The 22,803-nt window shown below is 39.9% G+C and overlaps 1 pseudogene; it reads left to right on the plus strand.

The window, feature by feature from the left end:
• The first annotated feature begins 1,754 nt into the window (after window positions 1–1,754).
• On the plus strand, window positions 1,755–11,150 carry LOC119251427 (60S ribosomal protein L19-like; annotated as a pseudogene).
• The last annotated feature ends 11,653 nt before the right edge of the window (window positions 11,151–22,803 follow it).

Below are 22,803 nucleotides of genomic sequence, written 5' to 3' on the forward strand. Positions count from 1 at the left end.
GAATCTAATAAAAATGTGAAGAGATTAGGATCAGACCACATTTTTTATTACAATACCTTTCCCTTCATTAAGGGAGATAAGGTCTAAGAATGTACTCTTTCCTTGCTATGAAAATCCCATGGAAATTGTGGCATGCCGTAACAAGAAAAAAGACAACAGAAGAGAGACTAAGATAAAGTGTGTGTGGGCTGGGTGGCATGTGGGATAGAGAGGTAAAAATTAATTGAGAAGACAGACTGAGAAGCAAAGAAGGCTGAAGCAGTTAAGACTGAATTAGGAGGTCTGAGGTTTGCAGCTTCAAACTAGTCCTAATCGTGTTATTTGAGCGGATGTAATGGTTCTGGTGCCTCTTCTCCAAATGATGTTGACACATGTCTGCTCAGTTAAATTATTGTTCCCATCTTGACTGACTCATTTGTTGGGAATGACAAGCACACATGCTGATTGGAATAGGGGGGAGGTGAAGGTTCTGCAGCAGGAAAAAGAAGACAAAAACATTGAACAATTTATCAAACCTCACCCTGGCCACAGGGATAATCCACAAATGCTTACTTTGTGTACCCGCTGTCAGTTCCTTCCAACTATAAATCCTCTAATCCAACCATATTAAATTTCTAAGCAGTTTGTTTATATTTTATGCTGTTTCTTGCCTTTGTGGCTTTATAAAGAAACTTTTGTCCTCTCTGCTGGAAGATTCTTGACTCTCTCACCTACCTATGCAATAAACTCTTATCATTCCTGCAAGACATAAATAAAAATTCATATTGCCTAACTACAATATAAGCTCTGATAAGGCCGTCCTTTCTGTCTTGTTTATGACTATCTGATGGCTAGAGTAGTATCTGGCACTTAACTCTTCTCAGTCAGTGTTTGTTGGGTGGGTGGATGGATGATGGATACATGCATGGATGGATGGATGGATGGACTGACAGACGGACTATCTGTAAAATTCTCTTAATCCTCCTGGGGGTAATTCTCTCCTTTCCTGATATCCTTTTAGCACTTTGTAAATATCCTATTATGCCTTATTCCCAAGAGACTAAAATCTCCTAAAGGGAAGATGTGCAATAGTAGAGGCAGAGAATGATAGGAGTAGAGGAAAAAGAAAACCTCTTTAGGACCTCCCTGGTGGCGCAGCGGTTGAGTGCTGGGTTGCGAAGCTGCCCGTGGCCTCTGCCGTGCCGGTTCGATCCCCGGCTGCTCCCTGGCCACTGGAGGAGGGTCCCACATGGCGCGCAGACCTCTCCTGCCGCCTGCTGCTCCCCTCAGCAGTGTACTTCGGTCCTTCTGCCTGCTCTGCTCCCCGCTCTGGCACCTCTTTACAACCACAAATGTCCATCTAAAAAGGCTGGACTCAGACTCCCCGGTTGTCTAGGGGTTAAGACTCAGCACGCTACCACAGTGACAGCCTGGCCCTCTGTGGCAAATTTTGATCCCCTTCCACCCCCCACCCCCATCATGGAGCTCATGTACATGGTGCAGCAGACCTCTCCTGTTTCACCTGCTGCTCCCCTCAGCAGTATATTTCAGTAGATCTGCCTGTTCTGCTTCCCTCTCTGTCTCTGGTGAATCGTCTCACCCCGTGTATCTCTCGCCTACACCCAGTTTCTTCTACACAAAAATAAATAAAAAAAAATCTTACAATAAAGGAATAATTCTTAAATAAATAAAAAATTAAAAGGCTGGATTCTGGTAAAGACCCTACTGTACTGCTGAATTCTTAAATCATTTTGCTATCTTTCAGGTCTGAGAGTATGGGGCTGCTGGAACTCGAAAGCAAAGAGAATTTCCAGGAGCACGAGAGAGAGAGAGAGAGAGAGAGAGAGAGAGAGAGAGGTGTATGTACTGATGGGGAGTCTGTACTGGGATTGTAGAAATTTGTTAGTGACGAGGAGAGATGCCTTTATAGGCTCAGAATATTAATAATGCCAAGGTCAAGACTGCTGCAGACTGTATGGTACCTTAGAGCAAGATCTAGGTACTGCTAGTGTTTGTATTCTCTGTAGCATTCCCTCTCCACATGCTGCAATTGCTTAAATCATCCAAAAAATCTCATTAAATTTGAGTGGGATGAGACCTGAGTATCAGTCTTTGAATTTTTTTTTTTTCCAGCAAACCTCTCCAGAGGTAATCACCATGATTACCTTGATGTGTGTTTTCTAGATCTTCAGTTAGTATTTATAGTCTGGTGTAAGTCTATTTTGAAAAATATAATTTTATTTTATGGGAATTTTTGTCTATGTAAATGGCATCATGCTATATATATTTTCTTTACAAACTTGTGTTTTTTTATTCATTAGTTTGTTGGTAAGGTTTTTCTGTGTCAAATAAATGTCTTATTCTTTTAATTTCCTCTTTTTATTTTATGTGTTTTTTGTTATAAAGAGGTCTTAGGTTTTGATATAGTTAGAATTTCCAACCTTTATAGTCATTGCAGTCAAAAAGCTTTTTTTATCTCAAGGTTATAAATAAATTCTCCAGCTTTCTTTTCATTAAATTGGTCTGGAGTTAAGCCTGGGCATCAGTATTTTTTAAAGCTCCTGAGATGATAGAAATGTTCCACAATTGAGTTCTGAAAACACTCTCACAAACCTGCAAATTTTCTACAAATCATCGCATTATAAGTTAAAATGAGTAAATTTTATTGTATTTAAATTAAACTGCAACAAAGCTGTTTATACAAAAAGAAAAGGAAAGCTTCCCAGGTCTTTGGATATTCCTCCATGAATAAGAACTGCCATTTTTAAGAGTCTTTGTAGTGATCTGTTCATAGCAGCCACTCAACAAATATTAACTGGGCAAATTGAAATGTAACTGGATGATTTAAACGTGTGGCACAAATGCCTCTATATTATACTTAGAAAGTAATACCTTGAAGCTCGTTTGAAGACTATAATCCCTTCATAGAAATTCGTCTTTTATTAAAAGGTGTCCTTTGGTTCAAGACTCAGACTCCCTGGAGCTGACTGAGTGGCTTCTTGGGGACCAGGTGACATGAAGCCACAAGAGTGTTCTATGCACATTCCCACCAAGCAGGGCCCTTAGCTCCCTCTCCTGGAAAAATAGGAAGCATCTCTTTGCCCAACGAGTCTGGGGAAAGTATATTGTTGTATAGCATTGAAATCATCCACATGGCTTAAGGATTTGATATGAAATTTAGCTGTTATTAACTCTTTTATCCATTAAACTATCTATTTCCTTAAATATATATATTTTCTGATTGAAGTAGTAAGATGAAACTGACCCATTTTTGTGGTTTTGTATATCATTATAGGCTTACATGAAATTAAGAGTTTAAATGAACTGGAGAAAGATAATCCTGTGGATGATGAGTGTTGCATGGCTATCTAGAGAAAAGAAAGATGAACCACTGTAGATTTATCATGAGAAAAGTAATTATCTACTTCCCTTTGTGGCTGCAGAATGAGAAGTTGAGTCATTGCTGTTATTTGTGAAGAGCGAAACAAAGGATCTATTTCCCTTTGCTGGAGTCGCATTTAAAGACATACAGAAAAATGGGTATAGCCTATCACCGGAAATACATCATTCAGTTTCTTTTTACCTGAAACAACATTTTACTGATGAGATTTTCATACTTTTTTTCTGTCACTGATAACCATTAGAGTGTTTTATGTGAAATAAAAGACTCCTTTTGTTGTTATCTATTAATGGTGCCTTGGTAATTACCATCAGACTGTTGTTCTAATGAGTTGCTTTTGGATTTGCAACCTAAGAAAGTATACAGGCTAAATGTATAGTATACCTCCATGCCTTTTCCTTCTGGTAATGTGAGTTATTCTTAATTCCTCTTATAATATGTAATCCCTCTTCTCAAGTTGATAAGAACCAGGTGACCTGGAAATGGAGCTCCCTTATAGAAATGTTCATCTCTGCTATCAAGATTCCTTGGCTCCCTCCTAATGTAAGACCAGGAGAAGGCCTAGGGAAGTGTCCTTACCAACAGTCCTCACCCCCACCAAATCTTTTTCAGGGATTTGTTTGAAAATGAGACTCTCATCTTACCCATGTATTTGTTGGGAAGTTTGAGGGACTTCTAGGGAAGCATTGAGACTTAAAAGTTAAGCTGAGATTTTTTCCCCCTCCCAATGTATTTAAACATGTGGTGGCACAATTTTTGTTTGGACAATTGATACAGAACTTGTGCAAGTTATTCAAACTCTCTGTGCCTCAGTTTCTTATTTATAAAATAGGGGATAGTAATACCTTATCCCTCATAAGCTTAAAAATCAGTGGTTCACAAATAGGAGGTATTTATGTTACAAGATAATACATAAATAGGGTTATTGTCAGCAGAGTGAGAGCAAAGCTAATCTCTAAACTGGATTATACACTGACAAAAGAAATGTCTGTTTATGGCCCTGAAGTGCCCCCTATGAAGAATCTGAAGAACTTAAAACCATTTCAGTTACAATCAAGAAGGGTCTGAGCCATTTCTGCACAGAGCCATTAATCATTCCCAGAACACAGACTCCCAGAAATTACTCCTCCTGGTGCCCTACAGAGGGGGCAGGAGAGTTTGAGATGTGCCATTAAGGAAGAGAAATGAGCGCACAAAGCAAAGGGCCTCTGGTTGCCTATCTGAGATTACATAACAATATAAACGCACCTTTGGGGGTTCTGGGGTACCCATCATTCTGCCCTGTAACAGTTGGAGTTAGTTATAAGAAGTAAAAACACACAGAAATACCTGGCACCTTCCTCTGCAGTGAGCTTATTTGTCCAATCTTAATGTTTTGCTTCCTTTTCTGGTAATACAATTTTCATACACGCCCTCTCCAGACATTTTACACCTGAAGGTGTTTTTTCCTGGAGGCCTCAAGGAAAGCTGGGAGTATTCTCTTAAAAATGTCTACAAGAGTTTGTTAAGCACCAAAGTTTAGATACTGGAGAGAAAAACTGGAGAGAAGAAGCAAATAGAAAGGCCATAAGAAGGGAAAGAAAGATCATGCCAAGCTCTCCCAGGTGAGATAAACTTTGTGCTCAGGCTCAGCAGTCTCACCTCCAGTATCCTCTGCTGTGGCAAAAAGGTCTGACTGGACCCAAATGAAACCAATGAAATCATCAATGCCAACTCCCGTCAGCAGATGTGGTTGCTGATCAAAGACAGACTGAACATCCGAAAACCTGTGACAGTCCATTCCCCTGCTCCATGCTGGAAAAACTACCTCGGCCTCCCAGAAGGGCAGGCATTTAGGCACAGGTAAACAAGAGGGCACTGCCAATGCTCAGCACTTGGTGAGGGTGAGGAGGATAAGGATTCTGAGCAGGCAGCGCAGAATATCCCAAGCACGTAGGAAGACTGACCACATGTGCCACAAGCTGTACCTGAGAGTGAAGAGGAATGTATTCAAAAACAAGTAGATTCTCATGGAACACAGCCACAGCAGCAGGCAGACAAGGCCCACAAGCAGGTCCCAGTTGACCAGGATGAGGGCTGGAGGTCTAAGACCATGGAAGCAGCAAACACCATGAGGAGAACTCCTGGCCAAGAAGGAAGAGATCATCAAGACTGTCCAAGGAGGGGCCTCCCCTGGTTGCACAGGTGGTTGAGCACCACGCTGTGAAGCTGTCCACAGCCTCTGCAGCACCAGTTCAATCCGGGCCGGCCAGTGAGAATCCCACATGGCGTGGCAGACCTCTCCTGTCTCACCCGCTGCTCCCCTCAGCAGTATATTTTGTCAGTCTGCCTGTTCTGTTCCCCGCTGTCTCTGGTGAATCCTCTCACCCTCCCGCACCTCTGGCCTGTACCCCGGTTCTTGTATAAATAAATAAATAAATCTTTAAAAAAAAAAAAAAAAACTGTCCAAGGAGTAAAGAAGAAAAAAAATTTTTTTTTAAAGATTTATTTATTTATTTATTTATATAAGCACCGGGTACAGTCAGAAGCGTAGGAGGATGAGAGAATTCACCAGAGCCGGAGCTGGGAGCAGAACAGGCAGAAGGACCGAGGTACACTGCTGAGGGGAGCAGCGGGCCAGACAGGAGAGGTCTATCGAGCCATGTGGGACCCTCGCCCGGCGGCCGGGGATCGAACCGGCGCTGCAGAGGCTGCGGACAGCTTCGCAGACCAGCGTTCAACCGCTGCGCCACCGGGGAGGCCTGAGACCAAAAATTAAAGCTCCTCTCTTCCTTGTCTATAGATAGTGCCCACAGCAATGGTGTCAGAATGCTGATCAATTCAACAAAACACTGTTCAATTAAAAAAGGAGAAAAGAAATAAAAGAAATAAAAAAGACTTACACCATGAAATGAGATTGAATCAAACAGGAAGTTACTGAGTTTCAGCCACACACACTGGGGAAGTTCCATGAAGGGACAAATTGATACGGACAAGAGCAGTCAAGGGACAAGAAGGGGAGACACTGTGTAAATATTGATCTGAGCATCTGCTCTAATTTTTCTTAAAGATTTATTTATTTATGCATACATGAGCTAGGGTACGGGCCAGAGATGCAGGGGGTGAGAGGATTCAGCAGAGACAGAGTGGGGAGCAGAACAGGCAGACTGACTGAAATACACTGCTGAGGGGAGCAGTGGGCGAGACAGGAGAGGTCTACTGCGCCATGTGGGTTGCTCCCTGGCGGGTCAGGGATCAAACTCGTGCTGCAGAGGCTGCGGATTGCTTCATAGTGCGGTGGTTAACCCCTTGAGCCACCAGGGAGGCCCTGCTCTAATTTTTTAATTCCTACAACAACTTGAGTATTCTTCCCATTTTACTCAGGAAATTGAAGCACAGTGAGAAACGAGGCCAACCTCAGGCAGCTAATAAAAAGTTGAGTCCAGATTTTGAAACAAAGTTTGTTTATATGCGTTATCCTTTCTTACTCCACTCTCTCTTGGACTTGACATGAGACTTAAAGAATAATTATGAATCAAATGGGTGGTGGTAATAAAGAATGTGCATTCCAAGATTTAGTTCAGAAGGAAATATAATTTGGACCGGTGTTTTATGATGGTGAGTCTGTGTTTTCTTTGCTTTATGAAGTGCAGTGCAGAAATTAGGGAAGAGGCATGAAAGAATCCCAAGTGCTTTCTCCTTTGGAAACTATCCTGATGCTCTGGTGCCACAGAATTTTGCCGAGGCAGCTCTTGGAGACAGTCCAACACCATGCTGGAAAGTTCCAACAAACTGTCCATGATTTTATGAGCAGATGGCACCATTTGGACCACATTTCAGGACTTAGAGATTTTTGTCCAGGAATTTTTATTTCTATTTTTTGCGTATAATTCATAGGCGGCTTGACATGGCTTGCTGAAATATTTTCTTTATAAAATCGACCCTCCCAGTTGGTCTCTAAGCCATGGTAACTAAGCCATGGGCCTATTTAAACAAATAAATAGTAATTTGTATAATGATAATTTATGCCTCATTTCTACAAAAGCTTTCAAACTATTATTTAAGGGAATTTTCAAAGTCCATCTTGAACGTTTGTCTTCCAATTTCTGTGATGTTGTCAGAAAGGAAAGAACTGGCAAAGGTAGTTGCAATGCCAATCACATATACATACATACTTTATCTCATTCGATCATCTTCATTGATATTATGGACTCTTGGGGACACAGTAGCAAACTGAGAGGACCAGTCACATTCTTTCCTTTGTGGCTCATTATTGGCAACTCTACCTGTATAATCTCTTTTTAATTTAATTTTATGCATTTATTCTTTGCTCATCTTCACCTCCTGAACCTATTGTCATTCACCACCTCATCTCCCACCAGACACACCCATGCTCCTGTATTTAATATAATATCATCCCACCATCTATACCTTATTTGTGTATAATGAACAGCAGAAAATAATATTTTAGGTTTTATATCCATTGCATTGTGCTAAGCATTTCATTTTGTATTTTACTTTTTACTCTCAATATTACATTTGTAAACTCTACTTATTGATATATATAGGTCTAATTCTGGCTCTCTGATTGATACACTATATTTGATAGTAAGCATGTATCCCATTATGTCCACCCATTCTCAGTTCATGAACTTAGATTGGTTCCAGATATTTGCTCCGACAACCATTAATAGCAATGATGGCTTGATTCACCTGCCCCTTGTTTCTTTGTGAAAGATTTTCCAAGCTCTTTCAGACAAGGGATTTTCTGGGTCATAGGCTATATGTAAACTTAATTTCACTGAAAACCACCAAATTGCTCTCTAAAAGGCTATAGTCTCATCAACAAGATGTGGGGCTTTCTGTTCCATCATTTTTTTATTAGCAGTTAATAGCATTTAACTTAATTTTTGCCTATTGTTGAGATAAAATGGAATCTTCTTTTAATTGCATTTTTAAAACTGCTAATGAAAGTTAGCTTCTCTTCATGAACTCATTAAGTATAAGTTTCTTCTATGAATGGCTTATTTATATCCATTGCCTTTTTTTGAGGCTAGTCATTATTTTCTTACAGATTTATGGTAATTCCTTGATATTCCAGTTGTATATTCATTAAAAATATGCAACATTTTATTATCAATATGCTTTGCAAATATTTTATCTCAGTTTGCCACCTGGTTATCACCAGTTTATGTGCCATTCTTGAACAAAAACTTTTAATATGGTAGAAGCCTATAAATTTTCCCTTTTAAAGTTTTAGAGTTTTGTTTAATAAATCACTACTAATTCTATTTCTAGAATGACTGCATTAAGAAGCTCTGTGGCCTCATTCCACAAGAAATAACTGTAATTAGTGAAAATTACATTTAAAAAAAAGTTAAGTCTCTGCAAAATGTCTTAAAGACATCTAACAAATGAAGAAACATGTATTCAAGATTATCTATTAAATCTCAGTAATAATACCAAGAATCTATGGTACTGAACCACCACTGCTCCTTTTCTTCCCTCATCCACATCTCAGTACAAAGACTAAGGTCTAATCCAGGTGAGTATGGCTCTCTCTCCTGTGATTTCCAGTTGAGGGATATAGCATTAAGAACAGACCTCCAGTGTTTCTCATCCCTTCCAGCTCCAAGTCACTGAGGCTATATTTCTGGTGAGTGTAACCAAAAGATAGGGACCTCCCTTCCTCCACCCATCCTACACACACTGGGCACAGATCTAACCCCAGATGTGACAGACAGGCTGGAAAAGGGGGGGTCCTGACCAGCCTCGCCCCAGCTCATTCACTGGGAGAGGTACACAAAGACTGTAGTTCTCATCCAGTGGCTTGCTGATCACTCAAGGGGAAGTAGGCGGTGTTTCTAGCCCCAGAGCAGAGATTGTCCCCAATGGGAGAGGCACTCTTTAAGCACAGCAAGTTCCAAAGTTCTGACCAGAGGAAACATTTGAAACAGCATGCGGAAGTTAAAGCCTAAGGTCAGCAGTGGTTGAGCTCTGGGCTGCGAAGCTGCCCACAGCCTCTGTGGTACCGGTTTGGTCCCCGACACCGGAGAGGGACCCACATGGTGCGCAGACCTCTCCTGCCACGCCCACTGCTCCTCTCAGCAGTGTACTTCGGTCCTTCTGCCTGCTCTGCTCCCCGCTCTGGCTCTGGTGAATTCTCTCACCCTCCCGCGCTTCTGACTGTAGCCAGTGCTTGTATAAATAAATAAATCTTTTTAAAAAAATGATGATGATGATTTTTGGTGATAAGCAATTAAGAAGAGGCTACTAGTTCTATTGGAGTGAAAGATTGCACCATCATTCAGCTAATTTTACCAAAGAGAAGCAAGCAAAGGATCAGTTAAGGAGAGTTTTCCAGCAGTCAAAACAAACCTTCAAGACTTGAAGCAAAATGTACTTCTGAAAAAGACCCAAATTTGATTGGATTAGTAAATTCACATCCAGGGCATTTCCTAAAACAATAGAGCGATTATCCAGCAATTAGAGCCTAAAAGCTGGGTGTGATACAACCAGATGCAGAGGAAAAGGGCAAGCAAAGTGAATCCTGTTGACATCATTGTCATCTCAGTGTGACAATTCCATTTACAACAGTATCACTTAGATGAAACAAAATTCCTAGGAAAAGATTCAACCAAATTTTTATATGCACTAAAACTACAAAACATATAAATGACAATAGTGACCAAATTGATCTACAGAGTCAATGCAATGTCCAGTCAAGGAATATAGCCCACGAGGAATAGACCTCCAGCGTATCTCATTCTCTCCAGCTCCAAATCACAAAATTATAACTATATATTTTTTTTTTTTGCACAAGTAGACAAGCGGATCCTAAAATTTACATGGAATTGTAAGAGACCCAAAATAACCCAAAACAATCTTGAAAAGGACACTACTGAGAAAATGAAAAGACAAATATTAAGAGAAAATATTTTTAAATCATTTCTCCAGTAAAAGTCTTGTCTCCATAATAGGAAAACTTACAACTTAACATAAAACAACCCAATTTAAAAATGAGAAAAGGAATTGAATAGACAAATGGCCAAGATAAATATGAGAGCCATAGAATGTCATTTTATATCTTCTAGTAACTGCATTAAGGTAAAAAGAAACTGGTAAGATTAATTTCAACAGTGTATGTTATTTAACCCAACATATCAAAATTATTACGATTTTGACATTTAATTAATATAATTTATGAGATAGCTTACTTTATGGCTTATACCGTTTTCAAATCTTAGCATGCGTTGTACATTTGTACAGTGTGATGTGGAATGTGATGGGGAGAAGGGTGTAATCATTTTAGATGGAAAACCAAGAAACTGGAGGTACAGAGTCACAAATCTGGAATATCTAGTTATATGATCTTAACCCAGATTTTTAGACTCCCACATCGAGTACCATGTTGGGCTAGTGACATTTCAAGAGCTCAATAGCCATATGTGGCTAGAGTGTGCTGTATGAGACTGCTCAGTTCCAGAGCAGCCTGTACTCACCCTGTCCTAACACAACTCAGGGTTATATTCTGCCTTACCAGACTCTCTCCTCTTGGACAGTAATTCCACGGAAAACAGAGATTCCACTTTCACTACTGTTATATTCTTGACATATAGTATAGAACCCAGTGCCTATATTTGTGTTGAGTGTATGTGGTTAGAAAGTATGCTACACTTGAGATGTTCACCTTTGTGGTCTTCTATCTCCTCAGGGCACTCAGAAACCCTGCTACTTGAGAAACCCTGCTACATCTTCCCTGGAAGATGCCACTGACAGCTTCTCTAGCTAACATTAATATCAGTAATGACTTGTCTCAATCATTTTCAACTTTCATGCTGCTACTTGATATGTTATTATTCTCTGTCGTTTAATGGTGAGGAAATTGAGTTTCCACGAGATTAAATTAACTGACTAATACTCTGAAGTGTTATAGTAAATGTGTAACCAGTTTCTGGTGAGGAAAGGAGATGAGGAAGCCCTTTTGAATAGTATGTGCCAACATTCATAGTGTAAATACTTCTACTATAACAAATTTTAAGTACCAGCAAAATATCCATGAACATGAGGGGACAAAGAAGTGTAAAATTGGGGCCTCCCTGGTGGCTCAAGAGGTTAGGCACAGCACTATGAAGCTGTCTGCAGCCTCTGCAGCGCGAGTTCGATTCCCAGTCAGCCAGGGAGATGGTGCAGCAGACCTCTCCTGTCTCGCCCACTGCTCCCCTCAGCAGTGTTTTCGGTCTGTCTGCCTGTTCTGCTCCCCGCTGTCTCTGGTGAATCCTTTCACCCTCCCGCACCTCTGTGCTGTTCCCCAGCTTTTGTATAAATGGATAAATCTTAAAAAAAAAAAAAAAGCGTAAGATTATCCTTGTGTGAACTACCTCCAATACAGCACAGGATGAGAAAGGGGATTTGAAGAATGGATGGGGTAACTGATATTGTTTAACATCATTTAAGTGCTGGGTAATCTTCAAGGTGCTTCACCAGCATTATTTTATTTAATCATGATAATAAACATTTGAGGTAGGTATTCATTAGCCCCATTTTAAAGCTGTGGAAAATAAAACTTAGGTTAGGTAACATGCCCAAGATTGCTTACTAAAATATGGAACGATATCTTGGCTAAACCAATGGCCAATCCTCCTTATTTCACCTTTCCTTTTGAAACCTTCCTCTTGTTTCCTGAGGTCTCCACTGCTATGCTTGTAAAAGTCCTTTTTTTTACCTGGATTGCATTTCTATAATGTGTCCCTCAAAGCCCTACCTTAAGGGTCTCACCAGCTTGGCTCACTAAAGATTCTAATAGTTTGCATTTTCTTTTTTTAAAAGATTTATTTTATTTTTTACACATACAAGAGCTGGGATGTAGGCCAGAGGTCCAGGGGGTGGGGTGGGAGGCAGTGAGAAGATTCACCAGAGACAGAGTGGGGAACAGAACAGGCAGATCTACTGAATTACACTGCTGAGGGGGAAGGCGGGTGAGACAGGAGAGGTCTGCTGTGCCATGTGGGTCAGCAACCTGGCTTGGGATCAAACTAGTGCTGCTTTGTCTGCAGATAGCTTCATAGTGCTGAGACTTAACCCCTTGCGCACCAGGGAGGTCTCACCAATAGTTACGTTTTCTGTTTTAGAACTTTGTGTGTTCCTCCAAAGTATTGTAGGGTTCCCATGGAACAGATGTTCTACAAAGTCTGGGGGCAGTATGTTTCATCAGTCTGGCTCTATGGCATCCTTCCGCAGACTTGGTTCCATAGACAGTGTCTGTGATTTTGAGACATGTGGATTCAGACAACATAAGAAGTATGCCAGGGATGGAGGAGAAACCCATCAGGATGATGAAAATTTCTAGTTTATTTTTCATTTATTTGCAGTAACCTCAGCTGTAACCCAGAGTAGTTTTACAAGAAGGATGTTTCTGAAGAAAAGCAAAACTAAACAAAACAAAATTGAAGGGTGAGCAAGGGAAAATTTTTTGAAGCAAAATTTCATCTTCAACATCCAGTTATGAATCTCACTGGCAGATAATAGTTTCTTTTAGCTTGAAAAGGAACAATGAACACTGCCTTCCATATGAACATACATCAGGAGTTATCAAACTTTACTGTGTCCCCCTAGAGTATCTGAAACAATAACATGTACTAGTTGAGTAGTACAACACTGTATAGGTGCACATACATGTTTCCAATTCTTATGACATTTCCGGAAGGTTTGTTAGTATCCCTATTTTAATCTTGGAAATTGCTCCCAAATACTCAAATGCAAAAAGGTGCTGCACTGAGATTTGATTCTTAGTCCTCCAAACAAATGGTATTTCACCACACCATCCTATTACACAGAATCCAGACCAAAGTTCTGCTTGGTAAACAGCCTCTCTTGGGCTTCTTTTCTGCCTTTTGTTTCTGTTGTTCCATGTTTCCTTGTTTGGTTGGCCTATTGATGCCAATCTCATTCTGAGAGCTGGGTGAGTGGCACCTGGTATGTGGGCAGACAGATAATTAAAGACATTTCCACCTCTCCTGTGTTCTCTATGGTTAGGCAACAGCAGCTAATGAAACTTGTTGACGTCAAAGTCAGAGTCCTGTGGGAAGGTGTGGTTCTCACACACCCATTTCACAGATCAGGCAAACAGAGGACTAGGGAAAAACTAGACCTACTCAAAACAAATAGCTGGGAAGGAAAACTTAGCACTTTGTTGCCTTATCGTTAGCACCTGTTCACATAGATTAATTTTGAGATAAGTTAATATTCTAAAACTTGATATCTGGGGGTACAATTTACAACTTTCCCAGAGAGACAAATTATGTGGGTCAGATGGATGTTTTTTGCCCAGGTTATCCAAGACCAAGATGATATGATTCACTGCATCCTCCAGGGCAAAGAATGCATTATTCACCCACGAAGAAGACTTTGGATATGGAATGCGTTTTTTGCTTGTTTTGCAAAAAACATAAAGTATAGCCACAGAAAGTGGCACTGGAAAACTTACCAAAGTAGATAAGGAAATCCTTCCCAGAGAAAGAAACACAAAATTTCCAAGGGTAGATAAGGATGTATAGCACAACTTCAAATATGTAGTGGTAACATAGCTTATTACATAAAGAATGGCATGAAGTCAGAATGTGGACTTCTATGTCAAGGGGACCAAATATGTGTTTTTACCCATTTGTGGTGACTGGAACATTTTGACTTCAGCCTCCTTGGGAAAATGAGGTGACACATATTTCATTTATTCATTGATTCAACAAATATTTGTTGAATCCCTGCCCTGTACAACATAGTCCATTATGATCTGAGACTTTAACAGAGAATAAGATAGATAATATTTGTCTTCATGGAGCTTATATTATAGTTCAGGTGAGAAGACAGATATTTTCCAAGTATTTGCAGAAATGCTTTGGCAAAGATAACACACCTGATCTAATTAAAGGAAGAATAATAGTCTTGAGATGAAAAACCAGGATTCTAGAATGTTGAGTCACAAATCTAGAGAATCTAAAGGACCTGGTTTTATCCAGATTTTAAGACTCCCACATCCAATATTATGTCCAAATATGTTCAATTTATACCATCTCAACAGACAGGCTATACCAAGAAGGTAGTTACAAAATAAATGCAAGGGCTGCACTATCAATTTGTTATGCTGGGTCAGGATCCCAGGGCCTACTTACAGTGGCAGAGCATGGCTGAGATCAGTAGGTGGAGGAACAGAACATACCACTTAGCCTGACGTAGATCAAAACCGTATTTGTCCCTCTTGCTTCCTATCTGGTAAAGTAATTAAGTGTTGCCCATCTGCCACCCTTGAGGCACTCAGAAAGAGATGGGTAAACAGAGTGGCAATATGGAATGGAAGCTTCACTCAAATCTACTCCTGCTTTTGACTTTGTCTTTATAACCAAAGCTCCAGTGGGTCTCCTATCCTTAGACATAGCTTCATTGAGTAAGCTCTTTTATAGTAACCTACCAAGTAAGTCTGACATGGAAAGAGGCTAAGATCATAAACCACCTAAGGCTTAGAATGTTCTTCAGTATCATACTTCCTAGTCAAATCCTGGCTCATCTCTTAGGACACAGACCAAGTATTTATTTGTTCATTTTTCTGGTTATTCTGTTGAACCCACATTGATTTCTCTGAATTAATTTTCTTTACAATGAGTTTAGGGGAGTCTGCTATTCTGAGTCTCCATTTATGAGTTAAGCTGGGGAGCAAAAGTGCTATAATTTGGTAATCACTATGGAGTAGATCATTAGGATTATTATATAAAATTAGTCCTCATCTAATCACCCTACCTCACTTGGGGGAAACACTCACATCAACAACGAAAGTCATTGAAGAGTGAGGATCTGGCAGGACTACAAGTTTACAAGGAAAAAAAAAATCAACAATAATGACAAGACATTGCTAAGAATACCAAAAGATTGGGGTAAACCAGTAGGAAAATTGATAGCAATTCAATAATTCTTTCATAAGCTCTGTGTGTGACTGTGTTAAGTTTCCTGTGCCTGCTGTAACAAATTACAAGGTAGGTAGGTCACTGAAACAACAGAAATTTACGTTCTCATAGTTCTGTACAAAAAAGTCTGAAATCAAGATGTCAGCAGTGCCACACTCCCTCCAGTGATTTCTTGGGGGAGAATTCACCCTTTGCCTTTTGCAGCTTTTAGTAACTGTCAGCATTCTATGACTTGTGGCCACATCAATCATTGCTTCTGCTTTTTCTACTGGTGTGCCTTCTCTGTGTTTCTCTATTATAAAAGTATGTGTGACTGCATTTAGGGTCCACTTGGATAATGCAAAGATAAGCTACACTTGCAAGATCCTCAACTTTATCACTTTATATGATTATCACAAGTTCTAGAGATTAGGACATAAACATATACTACTAAGGAACTCATTCTCCAATCTACTACAGTAATCATGCTTCAAAAATTGATCACAATGTGAGGAAAGATTAGTCATAGAACTAAATTTTGTGAGAATAGAAATTTTACAATAGAATTCATCCTTTTTCCCTTAATATTAGTTAATTGTTGTTAGTGGTATATTTTACTAAATATAAGATAAAATATATCAGTGAATCTAATAATGCTGTCATAAGACTCTTAATTACTTTGATGATAATAAAAATGGGACAGACACATGCAGAAGAAATATTTCCTGCATTACTTTCCAAAGCATTCTCCTGACTCTTCTCCAAAAGCAATAATTCTTCCCTCATTTAGTAATTTATTCAAATACTTATTGAACCCCAACTATATAAACACTGTTCCAGTCCTAAAGACACATAGGAGACCAAGAAAGGCAAGATGAACTTAGAATTCATTCAAAGAATTTGCTGCTTTATCCAATACTATAAACAACTGTATAAACAATTCAAGGAGTGCACATTTATATTCTATGCTGTAAATTCCCTCACAAAATTTAATCTGTCTTCACCCCCTCAATGGCCTATGGCTTCAACATTTGCATAATGAATTAGCTGAGCCTTGTCTGGAGTATAAAGTCTACCAGACCTCCATAGCCAAATGTCTAATTAACCCTTTAAGTCATTACTAAAAAATTGTAATAAAAGTTGATTTGGCCTCCCTGGTGGCACAAGGGGTTAAGCACCTCACTATGAAGCAATCCACTCTGCAGCATGAGTCTGATCCCCAGTCAGCCAGGGAGAAACCCACATGGCGCAGCAGACCTCTCCTTACTCACCCGCTACTCCCCTCAGCAGTGTACTTCAGTCGATCTGCCTGTTCTGTTCCCCACTCTGTCTCTGGTGAATCCTCTCAACCCCCATGTCTCTGGCCTGTACCCCAGCTCTTGTATGTATAAATAAATCTTAAAAAAAAGTTGATCTGACAAAAATACATGTTCATTATCAAAGAAATTCAGAAAGTAAAACATAAATGGAAGGCAGAGTTCTTACACTTGGAGAAGTATATCATTTTAAGTCACACACAAAAAAATAGGCAGATAAACACTTGATTTAGTATCATCCTGGGACTTTAGATTATGATGAAAAATATGCAATAAAGAAAGAGTGAAGTTTACCAGTCAAAAAATATTTTCTGACAGTTCATTATATGGCAGTTTCTGTACTAAGCACTAAGGATAAAGCAATGAAGGCGGTAGCATCTCTGCTTTTGTGGCTTTTATGTTCCAGAGGAAGATAGCAATAAACAAATTATGAAATTATTGTGTAATATGATGTCAGGTACAATGATGGAAAATAAAGTAGGGTAAAGGATATGAGTGGCTAGGGATGATACTTTATGTAAGAAAGTCAAGAAAGGAAGTAACATGAAATAAAAAGTATGAGATATAAGAACCCCTGGGGGAAGAAATTTCCAAGGAGAGACATGGGCAGTATAACAAGTTTGGCATTTTAAGGACAAAAACAAGGACAACTTGGATGGAGGAAAGTGAGCAGGGAGTATGTAATACGAGGCCAGGTTTTGTAAAGTCTTTTTTAGGCTATGGTAGGGGTTTCACCTGAAAGCCAGCATAGACCAGGAGCTGCATATTGCAGGCCTTGATCACCTTGGCTCAAGATGACATTTTTTTTTTTAAAGATTTGTTCATTTATGCATACAAGAATGGGGGGTACAGGCCAGAGGTGCAGGGGGGTGGGGTGAGAGAATTCACCAAAGAGAGAGTGGGGAGCAGAACAGGCTGACTGACTGAAATACACTGCTGAGGGGAGCAGCAGGAGAGTCAGGAGAGGTCTGCTGTGCCATGTGTGTTGCTCCCTGGCCAGGGATCAAACTCATGCTGCAGTGGCTGCCGTTAGCTTCATAGGTTGCGTCTTAACCCCTGCGTCACCAGGGAGGCCCCAAGATGACATTTAACAGATATTAAAGACATTGGTTGTTTAGTGTAACATTAATGGAGTTGATTATAGGAACACCACCAGAGAGTCTGGTTTTAAAAGGGAACTCTTGCACATTGTTGATGGAGATGTAGAATGGTCCATCTCCTATGGAAAATATGTCGAAAAAGTTTCCAAAATTTTAAAAATAGATGTACCTTACAATCCAGCAATCCAACTCTTAAGTTTCTACCCAAAGATGCAAAACCACTAATACAAAGGGATATATGTTCATTGTAGCACTATGGAAATGACTTAGTTGCTTAATGACAGATGAGTGGAGTAAGATGTGATATATAAACATAATAGAATATTACTCAGCTATTAAAAAAGATGAAATCTTGCCTTTGCAACAACGTGGATGAAACTGGAGGGAGTTATGCTAAGCAAAATAAGTCAAGAGAAAGACAAATACTGGATGATATGAAGGGTAACCCTATATACCCAAATTATATACAACAAATCATTGTTACCTTATACAATAGTAAAGTAAAATAATATAATAATAGAATATATAATGTGTGTGTGTGTGTGTGTGTGTGTGTGTATACATACATCCTCCACTTTCTTGTCTCTAAACACCCACCATGGTAGGCAGTAGAACAGAGAGACATCAACTTTGATGAACTTTATTTTTTGCTCAAAGGGTCCATCAATAGTGACTAAATGAATGACATTCCCATTTGAAATATCATAAAATTACATTTCAGAGTGACTGGTCAACATGTAGAGTTTCCCAACAGGTCTGCGAAGAGATCTTATTACAAGGTCTTCTGGTTCCCATCCCAGGAACTCTAAACACTGTCCAAGACACTGCCATGAGTTGTGGTAGAATTTAGTATGCCTCAAAGAGGCTGATAGTTGAAAATACTTTAAGAAATGTTAATAAAAGACTACCTAAAGAAAACTTGAGAATTATATTTTGGGGGGAATATTTTTTACTGTGAATTTTTGCCTATATGTCCTTTTATAATAAATATTTTATGTCTCTTTTTCTATTCTACAATGAAACTCCTAGTTGTTTGTAAAGTGGAAATATGTTCTAGATGCAGATAGTCATAAACAGATTTTTCCCCTACATCAATGTCCTAAGGGATATATGCAAGTTGGGTAAGAACTTTGAAAAGTTCTGGAACATGGGTCACTTCTTCCTCCTGCAAAAGAGTGCTACACAAAGAGCATCCCACATCCTTGCCCACTCTGCCAGTAGTGTGCCATCTTTGTAATGCCCCAAATTTCCAAAATTCCCCTCTTGGTAGCATCATATTTTGCATCAAAGTTTCTTCCTCTGAATATTGATGTATTTGGTCTATGCAATGTCAGTTGGTCTGTGTAATGTAACTGAGGACAGTTATAGCAAAGTTGGGACACTGCCCTTAACCATGTGTCAAAGGCAAAATGGTGGCTCCCTCAAGAAAAGATTCGTCAGTGTCCTGGGCCTCCCCGGTGGCGCAGCAGTTGAGCGCTGGGTTGCAAAGCTGACCGCAGCCTCTGCAGCACTGGTTCGATCCCCGGCTGCTCCCCGGCCACTGGAGGAGGGTCCCACATGGCACACAGACCTCTCCTGCCGCCCGCTGCTCCCCTCAGCAGTGTGCTTCGGTTCTTCTGCCGGCTCTGCTCCCCGCTCTGGCTCTGGTGAATTCTCTCACCCTCCCGCGCTTCTGACTGTACCCAGTGCTTGTATAAATAAATAAATAAATCTTTAAAAAAAAGAAAAATCTTACTTATTAAAAAAAAAAAAAGATTTGTCAGTGTCCTAACTTCTAGAACCTGTGGGTGTGAACTTATTTGGAAAAAAGATATTTGTAGATATAATTAAGTTAAATACCTAAACTTGATATAACTCTGGATTATTTGAGTGGGACCTGAAATCTACCTTCACTTTGTTGCACCTGCCGTGCTACAACAGGGTTATTTCATTTACTTCATATTGGGCAAAAAACTGACTTTTCATGTTTTCTGACTTAATGTTTTTTGATGCGATTCACTTTACTTTTATATACCGCTGGGTGAGTTAGTAGTATTCTCTTCTACCAATATACATGTGAAACCAGTTTTTTTTAAGCTCATAGGTAATATAAGTGGTTAATGGATAAAATGATATAAATTTTTAAATTTTAACCAGTTGGGCAGAAGTCTTGAAATGCATTCCACATTTCTCTGCTCTTTTGTATGAAATATTCTGAATTTGTTTAATCTTTTCTTTTAAAGGATTAAACATAGCAATGCTGTCAAGGGCTGATGAAGTTATAAAAGGTTGATCATAAAGAGCAAAAATATGCTGAGTTTAATTTGTTCTCCAACACAGTAGGAATACTTGTGTTAGAACCTTTGCACTGGCTGTTCTCTCTACTTGAGAGACGCATAAACCAGGCCTCACATGGCTCACTCTTTTATTTTCTTTAAACCTTTGCAGCCTATCATCCACCACATATCAACTCCTGAACACTCCAATCCCTCTTTTTTTTTAAGATTTATTTATTTGTTTATTTATTTATTTGTTTGTTTATACAAGCACTGGGCACAGTCAGAAGCTTGGGAGGGTGAGAGAATTCAGAGCCAGAGCGGGGAGCAGAACAGGCAGAGGGACCCATGTACACTGCTGAGGGGAGCAGCGGGCGCGGCAGGAGAGGTCTGTCACGCCAGGAGAGGTCTGTCACGCCATGTGGGACCCTCCCCTGCGGCCCGGGATCGAAACGACGCTGCAGAGGCTGTGGACAGCTTCTCAGCCCAGCGCTCAACCGCTGCGCCACTGGGGAGGCCCCCCTCCAATCCTTCTTACTCTGCTCCACCATTTAACTTTTTTTTGCATATCACTGATTCATTCACACCAGGTCATGTTCAGTTTCTGGGACAGTCTCCACCCAGTGTTGACTGACAAGGGATATTAAAATCTGGCTTCCGTTCTCCAACTTGGGACAACTATAAAGGAGCACTTCACTCCAGAACTACTTGTGGAATTGGCTCAGTCTTTTCTTGACCCTCTCCTAACCTCTCTCTCTACTTAATCTTACTTTCTTCCTTCCCCTTCCACGATTATTGATTCCAAAACCACTCCTTAATAGACCTCTGACACAATGTTTTCTTCAGTTCTGCATCTCAGGGAACAACATGCAACACAGACACACAGGTCTTATTCATACACAAAGATAAGTAGGTAGAACAAGAATTGCGCGAATATCAGATGAACCAATGTCTTCAGTTCTTTTTTCATTGAAAAGTAATGAATTTCAGGCTGAAATTTCCCAACTATAAGTACTGAAACAATTATATATATTGAACAGATAAATTTTCCATTTATTGGTCATACATTTAACATATATCTGACATTGTAGTAGTTTTCAGCCAAAGGTGCAACCATCTTTATGGGGATCCTTGGAATTTGTAAAGGCATTTTGGTGGTCACCATGACTGGTAAGTACTATTTGTATTTAGTGTTAAGACCCAGGGATGGGGCCTCTCTGATGGTGCAGTGGTTGAGCGCTGGGTCACGAAGCTGCTCGCAGCCTCTGCAGCGCCGGTTCGATTCCTGGCTGCCGGGGCGAGGGTCCCACATGGCGCACAGACCTCTCCTGCTGCCCACTGCTCCCCTCAGCAGTGTACTTTGTCAGTCTGCCTGTTCTGCTCCCTGCTCTGGCTCTGGTGAATTCTCTCACCCTCCCGCACTTCTGACTGTACCCAGTGCTTGTATAAATAAGTAAATATATCTTTAAAAAAAAAGAAAAGAAAAGAAAAAAAGACCGAGGGATGCTCAATACCAGTAATAGTCAAAAGACTCCCAACAGTAAAGGACTTGTCTTTGCTGAAGCTATAAAGAGGTATAAGACATAGTCCTCTTTATGCCCTTAAGGAATCTATTTTCTATTCACGTGAAAAAGATATTAAACATCAACAGTATGTACCAGCATTTAATTTGTGATGATTAATTTTATGACCAACCTGACTGAATCAGATACTTGGCTAACCATTATTTCTGGATGTGAGGGTTGTCTGATTCCAAAGCCCGTCCATGGCCTTTGTATTTTACGTTGCTACTTTTTTTAATGATATTTTACTCTCTAAAACTCTTACATTCACTTAACAATAAACCTGCCACCACCAAACTGAAAAGTAATTGATATTTGGAGCAGACCTTACCCATTTCTGTTAGCCACCACAGAGGATGTCTGAGGCTTGCTCTCCCTAAAACTCATCAGGTTCATTATCTCTGCAGCACCCCATCCCGCCCCCATAAATAGCAGGGTGCTAGGAGCACAGTAACCTGGCATATTCTTCCTTAGCTAGAAATCAATGTCACTACAATTCCTTTGGATCTCAGCTTCCCACACTGCCATCCACCTGAATTGAAGAAAAAAGTAGTTTGTAGAAAAACAGGAAGAGAGCAAAGATGTCTGTGAGTGGGAGTATAGCATGTCATCAATGCTGTAATTTTAGTTTGCCAACTTAATGCCAGAAAGGTTATTTTTTCTTGAGCATGTTACTTATACTTAAGATTCTTGACACCAGGAAAAGTCATAGTTTGGTTATTTGCCATGGGCATGGTTTGCTTGAGTTGGAAATTCTGGCATAAATAAAATAAAAACAGAGCTACACATATAAAAATAGCTAACTCCATCAAGCATTACCAAACTATGGTAATGACCAAGTCTATGACCAAGATTTAAAGATGGAAACAAGCATTTTTTTTTCACTTATCATCACTAAATTTTTACAATTCTAATTCATTTTTTCCTGATCCTCTTTTCCCCTTATGTTCCAAAATAAACCCTAACCTTTCACTCTCACTCACCGGACTCAGTTCACAGAATTTTGTCTGTTCATCACTGCACTCTCAAATTTGGAGGAGCCAAGGACCCGGATTCTACAGCCGTGAGGTAGATCTCTTTCCCAGATATGGTGAGATAAAGACATTGCTTCTTCTCATTTGCTGCTATCTTAGCCCTGTCTTAGTTTATCTTTAGATGACAGAAACAAAAGGGCTAATAAATACATGGTGCCCCCCTCAATCTAGTGGCAGGGAATATATGAGATTGTCATCCCTCTTCATGGATTTCCTGGTAGGGTGTCACTTTAGAAAGAATCAAA

The sequence above is a fragment of the Talpa occidentalis genome, unplaced genomic scaffold, assembly GCF_014898055.3.
Source record: "Talpa occidentalis isolate TD23 unplaced genomic scaffold, MPIMG_talOcc4v2.1 talOcc4.2, whole genome shotgun sequence".
NCBI classification, from domain to species: Eukaryota; Metazoa; Chordata; class Mammalia; order Eulipotyphla; family Talpidae; genus Talpa; species Talpa occidentalis.